Raw genomic sequence first — 12,716 nt, 5'->3', positions numbered from 1 at the left:
TAGTAATTTGAAAGATATATATTAAAAAAAATACAGGCAAAAATTTAAAAAGCTCAGTAATGTTAAGATTGGCTATAGTGTGAAGAAATAATAAGTACTACCAAGTATTGTTGGGATTATAAATTAATATATCCAGTTTGGAGGTATAAATTGTTTTAGGCAACTTGTTAATTTAAAATGCTTACTCTCTTGGGACCTCCCTGGTGGCACAAGGGATTAAGACACAGCACTATGAAGCTACCACAGCCAATGCAGCACAAGTTCGATCCTCGGCCAGAGAAGTGACACACATGAGAAGTGACCTCTCGTGTCTTGCCTGCTGCTCCCTTTAGCACTGTATTTCTGTAAATCTGCCTGTTCTGCTTTCTGCTCTGTCTCTGGTGAATCCTCTCATGCCCCATACCTCTGGCCTGTACCCCAGTTCTTGTATGCATAAAATAAATAAATTTTTTAAAAAATAAATAAAATGCTTACTCTCAATGAATCTGTCTACTTTCTGCATTAGAGGAACCTGGATATGTATATGTGTATCAGGTAACGTGTAAGTTCCGGGTTGCATTAAGAAGAGCAAGTGCAGGGCCTCCTTGGTGGCGCAAGGGGTTAAGCACCACACTGTGAAGCAATCCACAGCCCCTGTAGCACGAGTTCGATCCCCGTCCAGCCAGGGAGAAACCCACATGGCGAGGCGGACCTCTCCTGTCTCACCCGCTGCTCCCTTCAGTCATGTATTTCAGTCATTCTGCCTGTTTCTGTTCTCCACTCTGTCTCTGGTGGATCCTCTCACCCCCTGCATCTGGCCTGTACCCCAGCTCTAATATGCATAAATAAATAAATCTTAAAAAAAAAAAAAGAAAAGCAAGTGCAGCATTCTTTAGAATAGTGAAGAAATAAACCAAAAAAAACTGGTCATAAGTAGGAAAATAAACAAGTAAACTAGTATATTAGTACTTTTGGAATAATGTTACGATTTAAAAATATGACTAAAGGTACTGCTGAGGATAAATTGTAGAGCAGTAAATATGATAGTATTTACAAATAAGAAAAAACCAAACAATACTTTTTTTTTAGGAGAGGGTATGTATATATACATGCAAATAGTAGGTCTGGCATGATAAATACTAAACTGAAAATAGTGCTTAACTCTTGAGTTGTGGATAGAGGATTGTGTTTTGGTAATAGAATAGGGATAATCATTCAGAGGGAACTTTAACCTTTTCAGTCATCCTTATAAGTTTTAAATTAAAATGTTACAGTGCATATTTAAAAACGTAACAAAAATATTAAAAGTAGTGATCAGTTTGACAATAGGATGGACAATGGGTAGAGAAGGTGGGAGGTCAGTTGAGGGAGTACTTCATTAATGTAAGCATGAGTACCTGTATTATTTGTGCCTTATAAGTATGTGGCAAAGAGAATGATGAGAAAAGTAATTTAAAAATGACTTGATAAGGGGCCTCCCCAGTGGCGCAGCGGTTGAGCGCTGGGTTGCGAAGCTGCCCGCGGTCTCTGCGGCGCCGGTTCGATCCCCGGCTGCTCCCCGGCCACCGGAGGAGGGTCCCACATGGCGCGCAGACCTCTCCTGCCGCCTGCTGCTCCCCTCAGCAGTGTATTTTGGTCCTTCTGCCTGCTCTGCTCCCCGCTCTGGCTCTGGTGAATTCTCTCACCCTCCCGCGCTTCTGACTGTACCCGGTGCATGTATAAACAAAAACAAACAAACAAACAAACAAACAAACAAATAAATAAATACAAAAAAACATGCCTCTATATATAAAAAAAATAAATAAATAAAAATGATAATTTGGCAGTATCTATCAAAATTACAATGATTAGTTTACCTTTGCCCCAGCAATCCTGCTTCTGGGTGTTTATCCTATAGTTACATGAAATTAAACAGTCCATTTATGCAGTTACTAATTGCAGTTTGCTTATAATAGCAGTAGTGTCTATAAGCTAAGATATAATCATGCAATAATATATTAAGCAACTGTACAAAAAATGAGGTAGCTTTATGTGAACTGATAGGAAAAGATCTTTCCAGTATGCGTTAAGAGCAAGTGCAGGACAGTGTATGTGGTAATACCATCTTTTGGTAATTGTAGAAACAATGAAAAACTACCTATGAAACTAGTAGAGGTGGTTACTGGTTGTGGCTGGGAGGATGATGGGTATAGTGTAAATGTTTCAATTAAGGCTTTTCAAAGTATATATTACTGTATTTGGATTTTTGAGCTACATGTAAGTATTGCCTGTTGAAAAAGGAAATCAAGAGAAAGATTTGAAGTAGACCCTATAGGACTTGTTGACCAAGTGTATGTAGAAAAATGAGAGAGAAGGAGTAAAATAGCTCCCATTTTCTAATTTGAGAGGTAAAGAGGCTGGTATCTTCACCAGAATACAGGAGTTTTTGGCTTGTGGGTGAGAAATTGTGGACACAGTAATTGAGGAATGCTTACTCCCCACTTCTCATTGTGTTTGTTGTAGATAGGGAGCTTATCCTTAAACGTAAATATTAGAGTCATCAATAAATGTTTTTTATCCTTAGATTACAACTTTTCCAATGTATTAGATGCCAGTGTCTAAAAAAGGAGGAGCCATTGTGTATATGTACCACATCTTCTTGATCCAGTCATCTAGTTTTGGCCATTTTGGTGGTTTCCATATCTTACCTATTGTAAATAGTGCTGCAATAAACATAAGGGTGCAGGTATCCTTTTGAATTAATGTTTTTGTGTCCTTTGGGTAGATACATACACAATGGAATACGATTCGGCAATCAAAAAAGACAAACTCATGCCATTTGCAGCAACATGGATGGAGCTGGAAGGGATTATGCTCAGTGAAATAAGTGAGACGGAAAAAGAAAAATATCGGATGGTTTCACTTATAGGAGGAATGTAGGGGAACCAAATAAAGGACCAGGAAAAAAATAATAATAAATTAAAAAGCAAAATTAACGGGCAACCATTAATCAGAGACACCCTGCAAGGAAAGGGGAGAGAGGGATCAAAAAAGGGGAGGGAATGTGTTTTTACATAAAGTACTAGGGTGATGGTGCACGGGTGAATTGTGATGGGAATTTTGCAGGGTCTGCACCTGAGAGGTGAAAGCATGCATTGCACAGAAAGAATGATGTAAACTATATATAAAGTAAAATTAAAAAAGAAATGGAGCCAAAGATGACACCCAGTTTTGGACTGAATTAACTTGGTGAAAAGTGGGATTACTTACTGACATAAAGATGAGAAGGTGGAAGGGGGGTAGAGTAGGGCTAAGTATTAAGAGTTATATTCTAGGTTTTATGGAGAACAGCTTTGTAATGACATCATACTTTTGCAGTCAGATAGGCACATTGGTATGCATAGTGAATATTGATAGAGAAATAGAAAATGCTTATCTGAGAAATGCATAACTTATGTGAGAAGTAGGAACTTTTGGTTCCAATTTTATTACATCTTTTGCTACCTGAAATTCAAAGAAACAAAAATAGCTTTGAATAAGGAAGTGATCTAAGGGTACATGAGATTATACTGTAATATTTAAAATAGTATTAGTACCGGCTCAGGGAATTTTAAAGTAGAGCATAAAAGTATTTTTTTATATAGTACATTTGGGAATAACTGAATATAAATAAGACAAAGGTTGAATCTAATGGAGAAACAGAGTCATAGCATTGTGGATACTGCCTGAAACAAGCTCTTGCTATGTTAACTAGGGTTTAAAATTTCCTTTGAGTTGTACTTCAGAATCTGATTAAAAAATTTTTTACTTTTTCTTTTGGGGGGTAAAACAACAGGGGTGTAGGCCAGAGGTGTAGGGGTTGAGAGGAATCACCAGAGACAGAGTGGGGCACAGAACAGGTGGATTTACTGAAATACAGTGCTAGGAGCAGTGTGCTGGACTGGAGAGGTCTGCTGAGCCAATGTGGGATTGAACTCCCAGGCCGGGATTAAACTCAGGCTGTAGCAGTGATAGCACTGAGACTTAACCCCTAGGCTAGAATCTGATTTTTGAAGCCCTAATTTATTCATACAATTTCTCCCTGATTTCTATTTGGTTAGTGTCAAAAAAAATAAAAGAGGAGCACAGATAAAAGTACACCACACATGCCTGAACTTGCAAATGTATTTAGTAGTTCTGTTCTGGGTTTCTGTTAATAAGGATTTGGGTGTGGAATAGCAATTAAAAAGAGCTGTTAAGTAATTCTTGCTTGAGATTTAAAAATTTAACCATTTTATATCTGAATAGAAGGCATTTTACTGGTAGTAGTTTTTTTTTTAATGCTTTAAAAAATGCAAATAGTGTTTTATATATAGAATCTCCTAACAATTGTTGATGGTTTTGTTTAAACGAGGGTAATGTTCTGTCACCTCCACCTCTTGTACTTAACCTTTTACTCATTGCCTTTCTCAGTTCTGAAGTTCTCTGGAGCTTTGAGAAGCACAATCTGAGAAATGCTGCATTGGACTGGGCTACAATTGGGCATGGATGGACTTGTGGATCTCTTATGTATCTTTGATATGTCCACTTGCGTGAAAGAATGGTGATAGCATAGTGCATAGAAATTAACTTTAATTCAAGAAGCATTTAATTTAGTAGTTCTCAATCAGGTAATCTTGCTCCCAGGCAACATTTGGCAGTATATAGAGACCCCCCCTTTTTTTTTTAAAAAAAATCATAAAATGGGAGAGAGTGGTGCTACTGGCAATTACTGGGTTGAGGCCAGGGTGCTACTCCATATCATGCAATGCATTAGGCAGTCTCCCACAGCAAAGAACTATCAGGCCCAAATGGTATACCTTAATTAGTTGAATACCAACTATGTGTATAGCACTGTTCCAAAGTATTTAGGGGTACAAATAATCCTGAAAGATAGTCTTGTTTGTCCCCATGAAAAACTTATAACCTAACTGAAGGATCTCTGGTCCAACTATTAACATTGGACTCTCCTCCCAGACATTCCACTCTGCCATCTTTGTTTCGGTAAATAATCCCACTTTTCACCAAGTTGTCCAGGTCAAAATCTAGATAGGTGTGTGTGTATGTTTTAAAGATTTTATTATTTATGCATACAAGAACGGGGGTACAGGCCAGAGATGCGGGGGGTGAGAGACCCACCAGAAAAAAGAGTGGGGAATAGAACATAAAACCTAGATGTGTTTTTGACTCCTCCTATAGACACATACATGAGCGCACACACACACACACACACACACAAGTACACTGGGAAAATTGGTTAATTCTACTTTGGAAATATATCTTGTGTGTGGTAATTGTTGGCTAAATTATTTAGATCAGTCCTCTTTTTGGGAAAAAACTGAAAATCCTGCATAAAATGTATAAACCACTACCTTAACAGCTTTGAAAAACTGGGAAGATAGGGGAATCTGATAAGTCAAATTCTAGAAGTAAGTCTAAATCGAGAGAGTTTAGCAGAACTAAAGCTATTTTTGCCCTGAGTATATTTGCTGATATCAGTAAATTTAGGTTCTTGTTCATAAGCATTGTGGACAGAAGTCAAGACTCAGAGCCTACTCAGCAATGGACATATAAAGCCTTACAAGAGATAAGGCTGAACTAGAACTAACCTCTCTCCCCCTTCCCTTGTCCCCCTTGTAACCAGATATCTGGACATTAAGGCAGGTCGTTTTGGCACTGGGCTAAGCAGGAGAAAAGGGAAAGGAAAGAAAGTCTTTACAAAGTTGCGACTGCATGATAAAGTAAGGAAAACTGTAAGGGAATCTTAATCCATGACTTAATTTAGGTTAGTTAGTCTGGTAGTGTCCCTTATGTGCTTGACAGAAGCAAATGTAAATGTTTCTTTGATGAATGCTTCTTCACCTTAGGCTTCCCCACAAATAATTTTTCAAGGAGAGTGACTAGCACATATTTAAAGATTTTGAGTTGGGCCTCCCCAGTGGCACAGCGGGTTGTGTGCCATGCTGTGAAGCTGTCTGCAGCCTCTGCATGCGGGTTCGATTCCTGGCTGGCCAGGGAGAAACCCACCTGGTGCGGCAGACCTCTTCTGCCTCCCCTGCTGCTCCCCTCAGCAGTGTCTTCAGTCCATCTGCCTGTTCTGCTCCCCACTCTGTCTTTGGTGAGTTCTCTCACCCTCCTGTGCCTCTGACTATATCCCAGTTCTTGTATAAATAAAAAAAAATCTTAAAAAAAAAAATAAAGATTTTAAGTAGACAAGGAAACATGGGCGGGAATGAGCAGAAATAACAGACAGCCAAAAAAAATTCATAGGTTTCACATATTAGAATGAAAAGACTCTTGATTAAAAAAAAGACAACTTTTGTTTACAGAAATAAATGACAGTCTTGAAAACAGAAAACTATATAAAAAATTGGTACTGTAGATTTGAACAAACTGAATACAACTGATAGAAATATAACAACTGAATTAAAATTTTACCTATGTAATTTGTAGCAGATTGTGCACTACAGAAAAATAATATAACTGGAATATGGATCAGATAAAACTAGCTAGGATGTGGCTTAAAGGCAAAAAGATGGAAAGTATAGAAGACAGGGTAAAAGAAGAGAGGATAGGGAAGGTCTTAATTAGAATTCCAGAGGAAGGGAGAGAAAATGTGGCATTTGAAGAGATGAAGACTGGTATTTTACAGAGCCAGTGAAACACACCAAACCAGGATTTAAGAATCCTAATGAATCTTAGGATAAAAATAATCCACACCTACACACATCATAATTAAATTGCAGAAAACCAATGATTTAGAGAAGAATCTTAAAAGTAGTTGGAGAAAAGGAAGATAACCAAGGAGTAAAGATTAGGTGATTTCTTAACAGCAAGAATGGAAGTCAGAAGACAAAGAAATGATGTCTGTAATATGACATACAAAACTGCCAACCTAGAATTTCATAATCAGTGGAAATATCACTAAAGAATGATGATGAAATCAAGTTATTTTAAACAAAAACAGGTTGTCACCAACATCTTGTCCATTAAAGATAATTTACCCCAATTCCCCCACAAATAATGAAAGCCTCATAAAGCTGAAGGGAAGAGAAAGCAAAAATAAAAGAAATTTCAAACCAGCGCTGTTCCAGGTTCTTGTAATCATGGAAGTCTTTTTTTTTTTTTTTTTATTTGTATTGCAATCACAGGCTAGGTACGGCTATAGAGCACATGAAATTTGGCTGTGTGATCAAGGAACTGAATTTTTTGTTGTTGAGGTTACTTTGGTTTACCCTGTGTATGATTTGGATTTATAGGTTCACATCTCTTGAGATGTATGTTACTACACCACAGCCACCACAAAAGCACCTATAGCCCTTTACTCTCTTCCATTGGACCCTCCCTTTACTCCCCACCCAACCTCCAGTGTATCCCTTTGGTGGTTTCAATTCTGTCACATTTCTGAGTTTTGTTTAGTTTAGTTTTGTCTTTTCCTTGTTTTTTTATTTATTTATTTTTTTAAGATTTATTTATTTATTTATTTATTTTTTAAAGATTTACCCATTTATTTATACAAGCACTGGGTGCAGTCAGAAGCGCGTGAGGGTGAGAGAATTCACCAGAGCCAGAGCGGGGAGCAGAGCAGGCAGAAGGACCGAAGTACACTGCTGAGGGGAGCAGCGGGCGGCAGGAGAGGTCTGCGCGCCATGTGGGACCCTCCTCCGTTGGCCGGGGAGCTGCCGGGGATCGAACCAGTGCCGCAGAGGCCACGGGCAGCCTCGCAACCCAGCGCTCAACCGCTGCGCCACCAGGGAGGCCCAAGATTTATTTATTTTTTATACAAGAACCAGGGTACAGGCAGATGTGTGGGAGGGTGAGAGGATTCACCAGAGACAGAGCGGGGAACAGAACAGGCAGACTGACGAAATACACTGCTGAGGGGAGCAGTGGGCGAGACAGGAGAAGTCTACTCGCCATGTGGGTTAGCTCCCTGGCCTGCCAGGAATTGAACCCTCGCTGCAGAGTCTGCAGACAGCTTCACAGTGCGGCGCTCAACTGCCTGCGCCACCAGGGAGGCCCCTTGTTTTTTTTATTTCTTTATATTGTACTTACGAGTGATCCAGTATAGGTCTTCTCCTTTTGATTTATTTTGCTTAACATAATCCCCTCCAGTTCCATTTATGTTGTCACAGATGACGGGATTTCATCTTTTTTTTTTTTTAAACATATCTGAGTAATATTCCATTTGTGTGTGTACCACATCTTCTTAATCCACTCATTCGTTTTTGGACACTTAGGTTGTTTCCATATTTTGGCTATTGTAAATAGTGCTGCAATGAACATACATAGGAGTTTATCTATCCCTCTGAATTGTATTCTTCACATAGATACTGAGGAGTGGCATTGTTGGATCATGCAATAGACCTATTTTTAGAATTTTGAGAAACCTCCATACTATATTCCATAGCATCTGGTCCAGTCTGCAGTCCCAGCAGTGGTGGGCCAGACTTCCTTTTTCTTCACATTGTTGCCAACATTTGTTTCTGTTTTTTTTTTTTTTTTTTTTTTTTTTTTTAATATGGGCTTTTCCTACTGAAGTGAGATGGTATCTAATTGTGGCTTTGATTTGCATATCTGTGAAGCCAATGTCTCAGAGTGTTTTACCTATGTTTCCTTCTATGTATTTTGTGATTTCAGATCTTGTGTTCATGTCTTAAATCCATTTTGAGTTAATTTTTGTGTATGGTATGAGATAGTAGTCGTTTCATCTAATTACTAATTTAAATGAAAATACTGTTTTACATTTAAAAAAATGTAAACAAGTTGTAATATCATTATCATGTCCAGGTTGGGGGGGGGGGAGAAAGATCAACATAGTTCATAACATCATTATATATTTAGGCCGGGTTCATATTTCCTCAATTTTCTCAAAAATGATTTTTAAGACAATTTTTAGATTCACAGCAAAATTGAAAGGAAAGTACAGATATTTCCATATACCATCTGACCTTACACATGTGTAACCTTTAGGATTGATTATCAGATTTCCCACCAGAGTGGTACATTTGTTAAAAGTGATGAAACTGCATTGACATCCAGAGTCCATAGTTGTGTTCTGATCCATTCTTACTGTTATACTTCCACGGGTTTGTACAAATGCGGTATAATTTCTATCCTAATCTGAGGCATCATTAACTCTTGCCTGGAATAATTTTCCAACTAGTATTCCAGTTTCAATTCTTACCTCCCTCTATATGTTATTCATATAATAACAAGTCATTAAAAATATATATCATGTGATAGCATTGTACTGTTTAAAACAGCTTCTTAGTAAGCTCAATACAATGCAGACTTTCCACTACTACTTATAAGTCCCTTCGGGATGCAGTCCATTCGTATCTCCATCTTTGTATTTCTTGCCATCCTTCTTTACTCTAACTAGGGCCCTTATATCAACAGATGCAATTCCATCTCCCTGCGTCACTACAAATTGTAAGCACCAGAAACTACCTCTGGTCATGTAGGAGAAAAGGCATCTATAACGGGAAGAAACTGGTACTGCTACTGTCACTGCTGCCATTTTGGCTACAGTGGATTCTGTTTACAATCTGCTGACTGTCAGGGCCTCTTTATTTACCAAGTGGGAGTTGAGAATGGATGAGGTGATCCATGTATTTTGGGGCAGTTGATAAAGGAAATTGAACTGTAAGGTGAAGTCTTTGACTTGGTTGTTACAGAGTAAGAGATTAGTAGGTTTTTTAAAATTAAAAATTATATTTTTACATAGTGAAGTACTATGCAGCTGTAAACAGAACAACAGAGTATCTATTAAGTGGGAAAAAAGCAAAGTGCAGAGCAGTATAAATAGCATGCTTTTTTGATGCAAGTATGTGTGTGGGAATAAGAATATATTTTCTGATTTGCTTATATTGCATAAAGAAAAACTGGAAACAGAAACTAATAAAGTTGGCATCCTATGGCAGAGGGAAGATGGGACTGGCACAAAGGAACAGTGATAGAAGTGATATTTCTGAGTTTACCTTTTTTGTTTTTACTTTTAAGTTATGTAAGTATTTTATACATTCAAAAGTTACAATAAAAACAATCCCTAAAATGAGAACAAATTAAACAACAGGGGCCTCCCTGGTGGCTCAAGGGGTTAAGATGCAACCTATGAAGCTATCTGCAGTCACTGCAGCACGAGTTCGAGCCCCAGCCAGGGAGCTACCCACATGGCACAGCAGACCTCTCCTGACTCCCTGGCTGCTCCCCTCAGCAGTATATTTCAGTCAATCCACCTGTTCTGTTCCCCACTCTGTCTCTGGTGCATCCTCTCACCCTGTACCCCAGTTCTTGTGTGCATAAATAAATAAATCTTTTTTAAAAATGAGCTTAGGGCCTCCCCTGGTGGCACAGACGGTTGAGTGCCACTCTGTGAAGCTGTCCGCAGCCTCTGCAGCGCTGGTTCAATCCTGGCTGGCTGGCAAGGGTTCCACATGGTGCAGCAGACCTCTCCTGTCTTGTCTTGCCTGCTGCTCCCCTCAGCAGTGTGTTTCGTCAGTCTGCCTGTTCTGTTCCCCGATCTGTCTCTGGTGAGTCCTCTCACCCTGCCTCGAATCTGGCCTGTATCCCGGTTCTTGTGTAAATGAAAATAATTTTTTTTAAAAAAATGAGCTTATGTTTATATCAAAATAGTTACTTAAATACTTGAAGAAAAACTTTATTTCAAATGGCTTGAATTCTAATTAAATTGCATATATGGTAAGGACAAAAAGAATTGCAGAGAACTCAAACTTTATTTACTTCATTGTAAGTTGTAACATTGGTATTTTTATTTTTGTACAATTTTATACACACAAAGTAGAATATGAAATAATTCACTTGTGCCAAGGTCATTAAAGGGTACTAGAATTAGGCAAAAAGTTCCCTGGGAATTGGTGTTGTCACTGTATCACTCTGCAAAGTGGTCTCAGTATAAAACAATATACAGTGTAAGGATCAAGCTAGCTGTCATTAACCCACTTACTCATCTTAATATCACCAAAAATCAACCCAAAAATTTGAGCTTCCTCATGTGATTCAATATCAAGTATCTAAATAGCATCAACTGTGAAATCTTTTTGTCCAAAATTTAAAATCTGAGTTTAGTCAAACTTATAATACTTTCAGTTTGTAAGAAATAAGGGAGATGAAAGTACTACCATGAGAAAGAAAGCAATCAGAAAAGCCCAGAATGTGAGTTACAGATGGACTCCCCATTTAATGTCATGAGAGAGAAAACCACGTGTGGAGTAGATGAGGGAAAAGGGAAATTGCCCTAGAAAAAAAGAGATGTAATAATAAACTGCAGTGTGTGTCTACTGTAAAGTACATTTTTTCTTTTTTCATTTTTTTTTTATAAAGGGTTAAGCAAGACAGTTAACTTTTATTTTTGATGGGCGTGTGGGTGGGTGTGTTTATGTGTACGCACATTGTGCGCTTACGTACATATATACACATCTGTATGTGAAAATTTTTATGATAAAAACTTAAAATCTTTTGCTATCGACCTAACAGCTTAAGACAATTTAAATTGTAATTTCTTCTATAATGTATTAAGTAGATATTGATAAATTGTTCTTCAGAAATGATAAGGGAATTATGTATGTCTTTCCTATTGCACGGTGAATTCCTTGAGGCAGCATCTGTGTAAAGACACACGATAGAAATATTTGAATTGAATGAAATTGTATTGGGGGGTCATTGCCTGGCAGCATGTTAGAGAAACTGAGAGTTAGGTCATCTAAGGCTATTATGATGTTTAAGGTATGAGGCAGTGAATGTATAAGACTAGAGGTAGAGAGTAGGGATGAATGAGAAATTTTGGAGAGAAAGGCTCAAACTGTATGCATTCTTATTGGTTGAGCAGGATATTGATGGTTCACTGTGGAATTTATAACATCTAGCAGTTTGTTGGCTTCACTTTATAGTAAGCAGGTAAGGTATGCTTCCCTGTTTATTCAAAGTTATGCTTCCCTGATGAATTCAGAACCACCTTTTGGCCTAATTCCAATAGAATTCTAGCCTTATCTTCATCCTTCTAGTGTACTCTTTTTAAGCCTCAATCTCCCCTCTTCTGGGATTAGTGTGTGCTATTTAAAAGAAACTCGTAATTGAATGGGGCAAAAATATATTGGGTTGCAAAGATGTGAATTTAGTAGAATCTATGGGTGCCTTCATCCCCAAATGAGTTTGTGAAGTTTTGTAAGGACAAAGGGCACATCTTTGTTTTTTTGAAGGAAAGCTTGCCTATCCAGTGTCATAACAGGGATGTTCATGAGATAGTTTTTTCTAAAAGAATGCCCTGTATGTTATGTAAAAATGTTGCAACTTTTTGCAAATTTTATAATTGGTGTCTTTAAGACTTTTTTTAAAAAAGAATTATTTCTTTATTGTAAGATTTTTATTTATTTCATTTATTTTGCATAGAAGAACTGAGGGTAGGCCCGAAGTATGGAAGTGGGGGTGGGTGCGAGGATTCACCAGAGAGAGATAGGGTGCAGAACAGGCAGATCTATTGAAATATACTGCTAATGGGAGCAGTGGGTGAAACAGGAGAGGTCTGTTGTATCGTGTGGGTTAGCTCCCTGGCCAGAGATCAAACTCAGGCCATCCAGGTGGACCATCGCAATATTAGTGCTGAGACTTAACCCCTAGGCCACCAGGGAGGCCCTGTCTTTAAGAAATTTTGACTAATGTTTCAAGAAACAGCTCTGTCCAATAGAAATAGAATATAATAAATGTAAATTATATTATTT

General features: G+C 38.1%; 1 protein-coding gene across 4 annotated transcripts in view; it reads left to right on the top strand.

Moving 5' to 3' along the window:
- GABPB1 (GA binding protein transcription factor subunit beta 1) overlaps positions 1-12,716 on the top strand; it is a 62,448-nt gene that overhangs the window by 12,683 nt on the left and 37,049 nt on the right. The window contains exon 1 of one of the 4 annotated variants that reach the window (XM_037502467.2): positions 11,750-11,895. The exons of the other annotated variants lie outside the window; for them this stretch is intronic. The gene's annotated coding sequence lies outside the window, so the exon portion shown is untranslated. Of the gene's footprint in view, positions 1-11,749; positions 11,896-12,716 lie in introns of those variants that run through there. 4 annotated transcript variants of the gene reach the window in all.

Source organism: Talpa occidentalis, unplaced genomic scaffold (assembly GCF_014898055.3).
Source record: "Talpa occidentalis isolate TD23 unplaced genomic scaffold, MPIMG_talOcc4v2.1 talOcc4.11, whole genome shotgun sequence".
Taxonomy (NCBI): domain Eukaryota; kingdom Metazoa; phylum Chordata; class Mammalia; order Eulipotyphla; family Talpidae; genus Talpa; species Talpa occidentalis.
Note: the sequence above shows the minus strand (reverse complement) of the source record. Positions and strands in the feature narration are given on the sequence as shown.